At 33.9% G+C, this 11,235-nt stretch overlaps 2 pseudogenes; both read left to right on the top strand.

The window, feature by feature from the left end:
- Positions 1 to 1,225: 1,225 nt before the first annotated feature.
- On the top strand, positions 1,226 to 2,403 carry LOC149191547 (uncharacterized; annotated as a pseudogene).
- Positions 2,404 to 5,968: 3,565 nt separating this feature from the next.
- On the top strand, positions 5,969 to 7,148 carry LOC149191546 (uncharacterized; annotated as a pseudogene).
- The last annotated feature ends 4,087 nt before the right edge of the window (positions 7,149 to 11,235 follow it).

Raw genomic sequence — 11,235 nt, 5'->3', positions numbered from 1 at the left:
GAATATCTAGAAACAATAGAGGTATAAAGTTATTCATTGATGCAGGCATTTGATAATATATTAGAGTTGTGTGGTGTTTATAACATTCATTTGAATTGTAGTGTAATCATTATTTGAATATAATCATATTTTGATATTTTTCATAGGAATCCATTTTACTTAGAATAAATTGTCTGAGTTCATTTAGATTAGATTTGAATTAAAAAGAAAGCTCTATCTTTTGAAGTCTTTTGAACTGGAGTGTGTTGAATTAAGTAGCATAGAGGGATTGATTTGAGTGTCATTTAGTTTCCTTTGAAACCTTTCAAAATTGAATGTGTGAAATAGATATAATATAAGAATAATTTTGAGTTATCATTAGTTTTCCTATGATTTATAATCCCTGGGGATTGCTTGAGTAATGGTTGTTATTACTTGTGCAGTGACTTGTATTACTTGCGCAATAACTTGAATTTCTTATGCAGTGATTTGTATTTCTTGTATAGTGATTTGTATTACTGGTGCAATGATCTGTATTACCTGTGCAATGACTTGGATATTTTACAATGGTTTTTTAGTAGCTTTCACAATTATTTTGAATTAGGTTACTATTAGCTTGGTTTGGAAACATCAGTGGTGCTAGTTGTCTATTTCATTTTTGAGTGAGTTCTTGAGTTAAATAGGTCATGGTTAAAGTAGAACAATAATTGGAGCTTTGAATAGTACATAGATTTAATCATAGAGTAATAGGTTTCTTTACTTCAGCTTTTTATGATTGTTAGGAGTAAATATTGAAAAATTCGTACTTAATTCCACACTAAGTTGTTTAGAACCCAAATTGGAATGCAGTGCAACTCGAAGTTTATGAACCCTAGTTGAGAATTTAATTTAGGGAACCTAACAACAAATAAAATCCCTAACATGTATTTTTAAGGACATAAATTGTTTCCATCCTGTATTTTTTATTTCAACATTAGTGGTTTATAGAAGAAATATAAACCCAAGTGACATTATATGTTTCAAGTTGATTAATTTGTTGTATTTTCTCACCATTATTTCTCCCTTCAAGAAGTGACACCCTTGAAAAAACATCAACCAAATATTTTTTCATAAATTTTATTAAAGAGCTCCCCATTTACTAAATTATGGCATAGCCGTAACTATTCATAATTCAATGAATCACCATAATTTTATTGTATATCTTTATCAACTAGACATATGACTATTTGTTGAGATGTTTTCATAGATGTCAAAGAAATGGGAAATTACCGAGGGGCTATGAGATCCAACAGGAATACAAAGGGGTGGTTTCACAAGGAAAATATATGTGTTGTGGGACCTATTGGAGAACATTCATTTGGGAGAGGATATGGTCTCATTAAGACTGCATACAAGCCCAAAGTTGAAGAAAAAATACCATCTAAGGAGTGACACTATTTAGTTGTAGTTAAGGTTGAGGATAGTGAAATCGTTGAAGATATAAACGAGAAAGATAATATTATGGAAAAGAGAAAGCAGTCGAATAGATAATTAATCAAATTCAAGGAAATGGAAGCCACTTGAATATACAATGCAATCAAATTGGCCCAAGGAGAGATAGAGGAAACTAGATGGAACAAGAATTCTAACCAGTTGAGAATGTACAAGTATTTTACCTAAGGATGAAGATCCAAGCTTGGTGAAGCAAAATAAGAGAATGTATGGGAAAATTTTTGGAACTCTATAGAATTTACGAGAGGAGGATAAGAATTTGTCTACAACAAAATCCTTTATGAGGAGATATAATTCCTTAAAAACGAGATGAGAAAAGGGTCAGAAAGGAAAGTCAAATATTATGCCAGAACATGAACAACTTGTTAAAAAGAGGTGGCAAGATCAGTCTCTCCAAGCACAGGTTGTTGAAAATGCAAAAGAAAAGAAGTTGGAACTGCTTTTTCTACAGTGAAATGAGCACCATAAGAAGCTATGCAATTGCTTAAGGAGAAAATCCAAGCCTACAATATTCAATGTCCTTGCATACACTTTAGATAATTATTTCTTGAAGAGAAACAAAAGGAGTTTTTGCAATGGAAAGCCAAGAATAAGCAAGAGTTAACAGAATAAAAAAAACAAGTTAGTAATCAAATACTCTCTAATGTTGAGGTGGAACTTCAAAGATGCCATAAAACTGGGAATACTAGGGATGGGAACACAACGAAAAATCTACAGGAAAGTATGGACAATGATCTTAAGTCACACAAATTGAGTCATGGTATGAAAACACATCTTCATAGAGTAGGTGATGAAGCGGAGGATGATGTGGAAGATGTTGGTGATGAAGATAACGTGAATTATGTTCTTTAGGAAGAATAAAATGCGACAAGAAGGGATGATGATGCAGGAATAGGCAAGGGTTTCGTTAGCTATGGCACTGCAGAGGACTAAATTTTGACGTGTCATGGTTACAATTATTTTAGCGATAAAAGAGATAAATACATAACTTCTTTCAATATGTTAGTCTTACATAGGTAGTAACCACCATCAATTCAAATTTGATTCCACTATTGTGTTGTGAGTTTCTAGTGTTTGATACGTTGACTCCCATTAAAATGTAAAACATCAGCTCCAAGTAGAAATTATAGGTCAACTTAAAAAAAAAAAAAAAAAAAACACGTTTGACTTAATATATAAATGTTTGGATTTTTCATGTGATTAAAAACTTGGACAACACAATACTTCTAAGGTAACCAAAATAGTTCTGAGGCAAAATTTCAAGGACCTGGAATTGGAGGAAAGTGAGTTTTCTTGAACAACGAAGTTTTTTAGTATGACATATTCCTTTTCATGGAGGACAATTACAATTTGAACTGAAGTTGCAGAGGTCAAATATATGAGCATGGTCAACAATAGTGAAGGGAGAGAAAATCTTGTTGAAGAAACATCAAGTTGACGAGGTTTTGGTTACTGGTTATGTTTGCATTAGATAGGTTTTGTTATTCTAGTTTTCAATTTACATTGTATGAGCTTCCAGTGGTATCCCCAACTTGTAGAAGTATGAGTACAATGACAAAATTCAAAGATTGAAGTATGAATGATTTTGATATTGTAAGCTAGTTTTTTATTTTGGTTAGGTTGTTACATTGTTCTCAATCTTTGGTTGCAGATAATTTAATAATGGTTATAGTTGCCATATAACCATAAGTCCAATTTTGTTTTGACAAAGTGTTTTGGAAATATAATCTTGATGGAAGTCTAAAAATTGGAAGAATTTAGCATATTTATGGATATATATAGTTATGACCTATGACTTGTGTCTATTTGTTCTAGATACACAAGTTTGGAGATCAGCCATATATGGAACTAGTGGTCATGCTGGAAAATATAAGGTAAGGATAGTTGAAGTCAAGGAAAGTGTGGGATAGTGGTTGTGATCATGCTTGAAGTAGTAAACCGGAGGATTACATGGTTAATGGTGATTCACTAAAAACTTAAGAAGTTTCTAATGACAGATACATGAATATATTTGATGATGAGTCGGTGCTCAACTATGGGCTCAGTGTCTCCAATGGGTTGGTGCCTAAGAATTCACATAGTTGGTGCTCAACTAAGGGATCAGTGTATCTTGTGGGTTGGTGCCCATGAATTCTTTGAGTTGGTGCTCAATTCAGGATTGGTGACTCTCGTAGGTTGGTGTTTATGAAAGTTTCAATTGGAGCTAATAAACTTGATTGTACTATTTATATATTAAGAAAAGTTCAAAGTAATTTTCTCCTAGTTATAAATATTTTATTTTCATGTGTTTACATGTGTTAAACCTTGAATGGTTAATGTTGTGATTTTTTGATGGTTAAAAATTGGTTAATTGATGAAATATTGAGGTTCCTTCAGTCACACCCTGATAGTTGGAAGAAATATTCTAGGAGAGAAGATGGAAAATTCAAGAAAGCAGTCCTCCAAGTGTTCAAAGGAAGTCCCCTCCAATGAAGAAAGTGTGTTTTTTCTTAGTTCCTTCCCTTGATGGAACAAAATATGATTTTTGGAAAGTAAAAATGAGGAATGTTTTGATGATTCTTGGTTAAGAGGTATGGGAATCAGTTGTTACTAGGTACAAACCATAAAGGATTAAAAATAATACAATACAAAAGAAATGAAAGTGATCTTGAGTAGTCTATTAGATTCTGTAAAAGTCAAGGTGGGTCAATGTTCTTCAGCCAAAGTCTTTAGGAAAAACTACAAAAGCTTTATGCAAAATCCGCCCTTGTGTATGTTGAGCCAAAACCAAAGTATGTGGAACAAGAACACAAAAATGATCAAGAATCAAAGGAGATAGATGAAGGAAAAATTGAAAACACCAAAAGCATGGAAGACTATGAAGATGAAGAAGAATTTGAAGTAGAGGTTGAAGTAGACCTTAAAGTAGAGTTTGTGGCTACTCTAAAAGAAATAAATAGATTGAGAAAATAAAATAAAGAACTTAAGGAGCATATGCAAGATGTTGAAGAGAAGAATCATGACCTTGATGGTACAAAGGAAGAAGTTGTCCTCCTAAGACTCCAAGTAGAGGAAGCAGAAAAGAGAGAAGAAATTCTGGCAAGCCAGCTTAAGGGATTTTAACAAGCTTGAAGCAAAAATTGGTCAACAAGAAAGGATACATGAAGAAGAATTCATCTCCCTGAAAACTAATCTAGAAGAAGAAAATAGAACAAAAGAAGTAATGAAGATCCAATTGATGAAGAAAAAAGAAGATTGTGAGAAGCTTGAAGAAGAGATTGTCTCATTGAGAAATGAAGTTGACAAGATATGAAAGAATCTGAAGAGTTCTCAATCATTGGATGGCATTATCAACTATTAGAGATCACCATTTGACAAAAGGGTACTTGGTTATACATGTTAATCTCCATGTAAAAGGATACAAACTCCAAATCCTAAAAGGTCAAAATTGAAGAAAAGGTTGAAAGAAAAGTCATTGTTCTTTAAAGGTTGAATCACAATGAAAGAAAGAAGAATGTTGTAAGCACTACTTCTTCAAGAAGTTATGTTGATGTCCTAAAGGAATCTTCTCTATATGCAATTAATAGTGAGAATCAACCAAGGATTGAACCTCCTCCAAGGCAAAGTAATTTTAGGAAATCATCAAGGGAAGTCTTCTCATCTAGGTATCAAGCTATATTCTTTGGATATTTTTTTCATGTACTAATTTCAAGCAGAAGGAAAGAGATTGTAGGGCCTATACCAAGAGTGATTATAGCAAAAGAAGTCCTTATCAACCTTCAAGAAATCACCTTGAAAGCTATAAAACCAAAGGACCTATTGGATACAACATAATTGCTAATTCATTTTCTCCATTGTTCATTTACAATGTGGAATGATATAAATGTCATAATCTTGGACAAATAGCACGTAATTGTAGAAGAAACATGATATGGTCTCGTAAGCAAGTCAAAGAAGAAAATATTCCTACTAGGAACAAAGAAAATTCCACCAAAGTTTGGAGAAGAAAACAAGAAGAGCCAAAAATAGAAGAACATGACTTGACCTTGCATGTTCAATGCACAAATTTTAAAAAATCTTCAAATTTGAGTGCTCCAAGGAAAATATGACTAGGTTATGCAAAGTTACAAGAAATACATAATTAAAAAAAATAAAAAAAAAAAAAAAAAAATCTTGTGAATATCACTAAAGTCTTTATTGAAGTCACCTTTATCTCCATTTGCAGCAAATAAATGTTCAATGTACAAATTAGTCTTATGCAAAAGTCTAAGACAGGTGATCATTGAATTATGCTTTTGACTAGATCTCCAAAATAGAGTGGCCATCTTGTACAACATTATCTACGACTTATTTGGACATTTTCAAAAAGGATTGTAGAGATGCATCTAAAGGGAGAGATAGTATCAGGGGGATCACTTCATTTTCCAGTTATGTTAAGCGAGGAGAGAATATTGAAAAGGAGAATGAATGGAGTATTAACATTAATGACAAAGGGGAGATTGTTGAGATTTTGTCATTGATGTCAAAGAAATGGGAGATTACAAAGAGGCTACAAGATCCAAGAGGACTGCAAAAAGGGTGGTTTCACAAGGAATATTGTTCATGCTATGGGACCTATTGGAGGTCATGCATTTGGGAGAAGGCATAGTCTCATCAGGATTGCATATAGGCTCAAATTTGAAGAAAACTATCCATCTAAGAAGTGACTTTGTTTAGTTGTATTTAAGGTCGAGGATGATGAAATTGTTGAAGATATAAAGGAGAAAGATAATATTAAGGAAAATGAGGAAGGAGTAGAAGAGAAAATTAATCCAATTCAAGAAAACAAGAGATGCTTGAATATACAACCAATCAAAGTGGCCAAAGGAGGGACAAAGGAAACTAGATGGAACAAGAAGTCCAACCAGTTGAGAATGTACCAAGTATTTTACCCAAGGATGAAGATCCAAGCCTAGTGAAGTGAAATAAGAGAATGCGTGGACAACTTTTGGGAACTCTAGAGAAATTCCAAGAGGCGAATAAGAATTTTTATACAACAAAAGCATTTATGAGGGGATCTGATTCTTTAAAAGGAGCTTAGCAAAGGTACCTGAAGGAAAGTGAAAGATTACGCTAGAATGTGAACAAATTGTTGAAAAGAGGTGATGCGTTTTGACTTTCCGAGCACAGGTTTTTGGAAAAACAGAAGAAAATAATTTCGAATTGTTTTTTTTGCGGTGAATTGAGCACCATAAGAAGTTGTGCAATTTATTAAGGATAAAAGATGATCCTTAAATATTATATGTCCTTGCAAAGCCTTCAGATAATTATTGCTTGAAGAACAACAGAAGGAGTTTTTGCAATGGAAAGTAAAAAACAGGAAAGAGTTAACCTAATACCAAAACAAGTTAGTGATCAATTACTCTCCAATGTTGAGGTGGAATTTCTAAGATGGAAAAGAATTGGGAATACCCGAAATGGGAACAAAACAAGAAATCTATAGGAAAGCATGGATAATGATCTTGAGTAATCCAAATTGAGTCATGGTATGAAAACATGTCTTCATAGAGGAGGTGATGAAGCATGAGATGATATGGAATATGTTGGTAGGCGAAGAGATAATGAGAAATGTTCTTGAGGAAGAAGAAAATGTGACAAGAAGGGATGATGATGCAGGAAAAAGCAAGGGTATTGGTAGAGATGATGGTTTAGGGGATTGAATGTTCATGTGGCATGGTTACAAAAAATTTAGAGGAAGATGAAAATGTGACAAGAAAGGATGATGATGCAGGAACAAGCAAGGGTATTGGTAGAGACGATGGTTTATGGATTGGATGTTCATGCATCATGGTTACAAGAAGTTTAGAGGAAGAAGAAAATGCAACAAGAAGGGATGATGAAGCATGAACAAGAAAGGGTATTGGTAGAGACGATGGTTTTAGGGGATTGAATGTTCATGCGTTGTGGTTACAAGAAGTTTAGAGGAAGAAGAAAATTTGACAAGAAGGATGATGATGCATGAACAAGCAAGGGTATTGGTATAGACGATGGTTTAGGGGATTGGATGTTCATGTGTTGTGGTTACAAGAAGTTTAGAGGAAGAAGAAAATGCAACAATAAGGGATGATGATGCAGGAACAAGCAAGGGTATTGGTAGAGACGATGGTTAGGGGATTGAATGTTCATGCATCATGGTTACAAGAAGTTTAGAGGAAGAAGAAAATGCGACAAGACAGGATGATGATGTAGGAACAAGCAAGGGTATTAGTAGAGATGATGGTTTAGGGGATTGAATGTTCATGCGTTGTGGTTACAAGAATTTTACAGGAAGAATAAATTGTGACAAGAAGGGATGATGATGTTGGAACAAGGAAGGGTATTGGTAGAGACGATGGCTAAGGGGATTGAATTTTCATGCATCGTGGTTACAAGAAGTTTAGAGGAAGAAGAAAATGTGACAAGAAGGGATGATGATGCAGGAACAAACAAGGGTATTGGTAGAGACGACGGTTTAGGGGATTGAATGTTCATGCATCGTGGTTACAAGAAGTTTAGAGATAAAAGAGATAAATACATAACTTCTTTCAATCTGTCAACCTTATGTAGGAAGTAAACACCATCATTTCAAAGTTGATTCCACTATTGTGTTGTGAGTTTCTAGTGTTTGATACGTCAAATCCCATTAAAATGTAACACATCAACTCCAAGTAGAAATTACAGGTCAGCTTTAAAAAAATACACATATGACTTATATATAAACGTTTGGATTTTTCATGTGTTTAAGAACTTAAACAACACAATAATTGAGGTAGTAGCAGGAGCTTTGACATGAAATTAAAAGAACTTGGCCTTTGAGGAATTTGAGTTGTCTTGAACAACGAAGTTTTCCAAAATGACACATTGCTTTCCATGGAGGACAATTACAGTTTAAAGTGATGTTGCGGAGGTCAAAGATCTGAGAATGGTCAATAATAGTTAAGGGAAAGAAAATCGCATTGAAGAAACATCAAGTTGATGAAGTTTTAGTTATTGGTTATGTTTGCATCAAACATGTTTTGTTATTTTAGCTTTCATTTTACACTGTATGAGTTTCCAGTGGTATCCTTGACTTGCGAAAGTACAAGTACAATGACAAAAGTCATAGATTGAAGTTTGAATGATTTTGACGTTGTAAACTAGTTTGTGATTTTGGTTAGGTTGTTATATCATTCTCAGTCTTTGATTACAAAGAATTTAATAATGGTTATAGATGCCATACAACCATAAGTCCAAGTTTATTTTGAAAAACTGTTGTTCTGTAAATAAAATCTTGGTGGAAGTCCAACAATTACCATAGTTTAGTAGATGTGTGGATATATATAGTGATGACCTATGACTTGTGTCTATTTGTTATGGCTACATAAATTTGAAGATCGACCATATACCGAACCAGGGGTCATGCTGCAAAATTTGAGATAATGACAGTTGAAGATAAGGCAAGTGTGGGATTGTGGTTGTGATGGTGCTTGAAGTAGAAAACTTGAGGATTGCATGGTTAATGATGATTCATTAAGGATTTAAGAAGTTGTTAATGATAAATCTAAGAAACAAACTGATGTTGATTTGGTTTTCAGGTAGGGGATCGTGTCTCATGTGGATTGATGCCCACAAATTCATTGAGTTGGTGCTCAGTGAGTGGATTGGTCTTTTCCTTTGATTGGTTCCCACAAATTCACGGAGTTGGTGCTCAAATGGAGATTGTGTCTCCCGTAGGTTGGTGCTTACAAAAGTTTCAGTTGAAGCTAATAAACTTGATTGCATTATTTATATATTAAGAAAAGTTGAAAGTAATTTTCTCCTAGTTATAAATCTTCTATGTTTATGTGTTTACATGTGTTAAATATTGGATGGTTAATGTTGTGAATTGTTGAGGGTTAAAAAATGGTTAATTTGATGAAATACCAATTCACCTCCTCCTCTCAGTATTTACGATGTTATTAATTTTATAATTCATATTACATTATAATCACTGAATTGTCATCAATCTATTATATCAATCCAAAAATAAATCACATAAAAATTAAAGTTAAACATAATAATAGAATCTGAAACTACCCTAAAAGAAGATTATTAATATCTTAAAATAAACTAATATTACAAAATTCATCTCTTGTTTTATTATAAACCCAAATCACATATAAACTCTTAAAAATTATTGCATAGACATTCTAAAAATGCCATTTTATACGTAGTTCATAGTAACTTAATACTTATAATAAAATTTGCATTATAATACATGTAAAAACATTTATATTCATCTTCTCTAAAGCAAAATTGTGTGTGTGTGTGTGTGTGTGCTTATAATAAAATTTGCATTATAATACATGTAAAAAAATTTATATTCATCTTCTCTCAAGAAAAATTATGTGTGTGTGTGTGTGTGGAATTTCCCTTATCTCATTTATATGAGAATTCACCATATTTATATAAATTAAATCATACTTTATTCAAAACATTTTTATTGGTATTGTCTAAAGTAATGGGGACATGCAAATTCCTCAGTGTGGGGGAACGTTGGGTTCTAAGAGTGCACTCCTTTTGTCATCCTTTTGCCACTTATTTTTCCTACTATATTTCTAAAATCCTACCATATCTACTATCGTACGCTCCAATGTTATCATTTTGATACAAAATCATGCCATGAGTTACAAGGATTAAACATCAAAAAAATCCAAGGTAAAGTGTCCATATTTTTATATTTTCATGCATTCTTTTGGAAAATCAATTTCAATGTTACAAAGCCTATGCTATTCCCACTTAGCAATATTGCTAAGGGGAAATATCAATTTTGTCATATTTTGCACTTTCACTTAGGAAAATTCGCTTTCAAGACCCCACTTGAGTTTTGGAGCTAAGGAAAGGGCCTAAATTAGTAAAGAAAGGGAAAAATCAAATGGTTAGTGGATGGTGGGGACCCCTCCAAGGTGGAAATACACTCCCCTCTTAGAAATGTGCATTTATTGGAGGGAAAGGATGGAGGGTTCAATGGTTGGGCCCCACATGGAAAATTTGGAGGCACAACGACAAAAGAGGAGGAGGCACTCATTTTGGGCATCTTTGATCATTTGAGCATTCACCTTGACTAGCACGCTTGAGATGGAGGCAAGTCTACATGTCCTATTGAGAATAAGAGGTTTTCATGGGAGAATCCCACCCTTGCTTCGGTGGACCTCGAGTGTCAGCCCTAGGAGGGATTTTCCATCATTTTTAGATCAATCCAAGAGCATTGCAGCAAGTTTGTGGAGTGATTTCAGTAGAGACTGCATAGGGCATGCACAGATCTATTTTGTGCCACACATGGGACACAAGGAGGAAGAGGAATTTGGGTCTGAGATTTGTGGAGTTATGGGAGGAGAATTTCTAAATATATCAACCATTTTAGGGGCATTTAGTAGCATCATTTATAGATGGGTCAAAATACCCAACACATGGAGGAGCTAGGGGAAATTTGGCCAAATTTCGAGGTCAATATTTGGCCAATTCCTTTGTGGGTTTTTGTGGGTTATTGGAGGAGAGCATAGGGTTAATTTCCTCTAATTTAATGAGAATGAGAGGGGGTCCTAGTAGCGATTGTTTGCAACCAGCAGTGTAGGTTTCAAAGGGGCAGCATAGAGCTCTGTTGGGGACAACTACACTTGTGTCTGATCAGCTGATTTTATCACCCCAAGCATTGTTATCTTCCCTTGGGAAATCCCATGTCCATGCATTCTGATCTTATCTTGTACCCAACATTTATATTTAAGCTCAGGGTAGTTTATGAAATTTTAT

Source organism: Pinus tabuliformis, chromosome 2_2 (genome assembly GCF_031772625.1).
Source record: "Pinus tabuliformis cultivar Carrire ecotype Pingquan chromosome 2_2, CPIR1, whole genome shotgun sequence".
Taxonomy (NCBI): domain Eukaryota; kingdom Viridiplantae; phylum Streptophyta; class Pinopsida; order Pinales; family Pinaceae; genus Pinus; species Pinus tabuliformis.
Note: the sequence above shows the minus strand (reverse complement) of the source record. Positions and strands in the feature narration are given on the sequence as shown.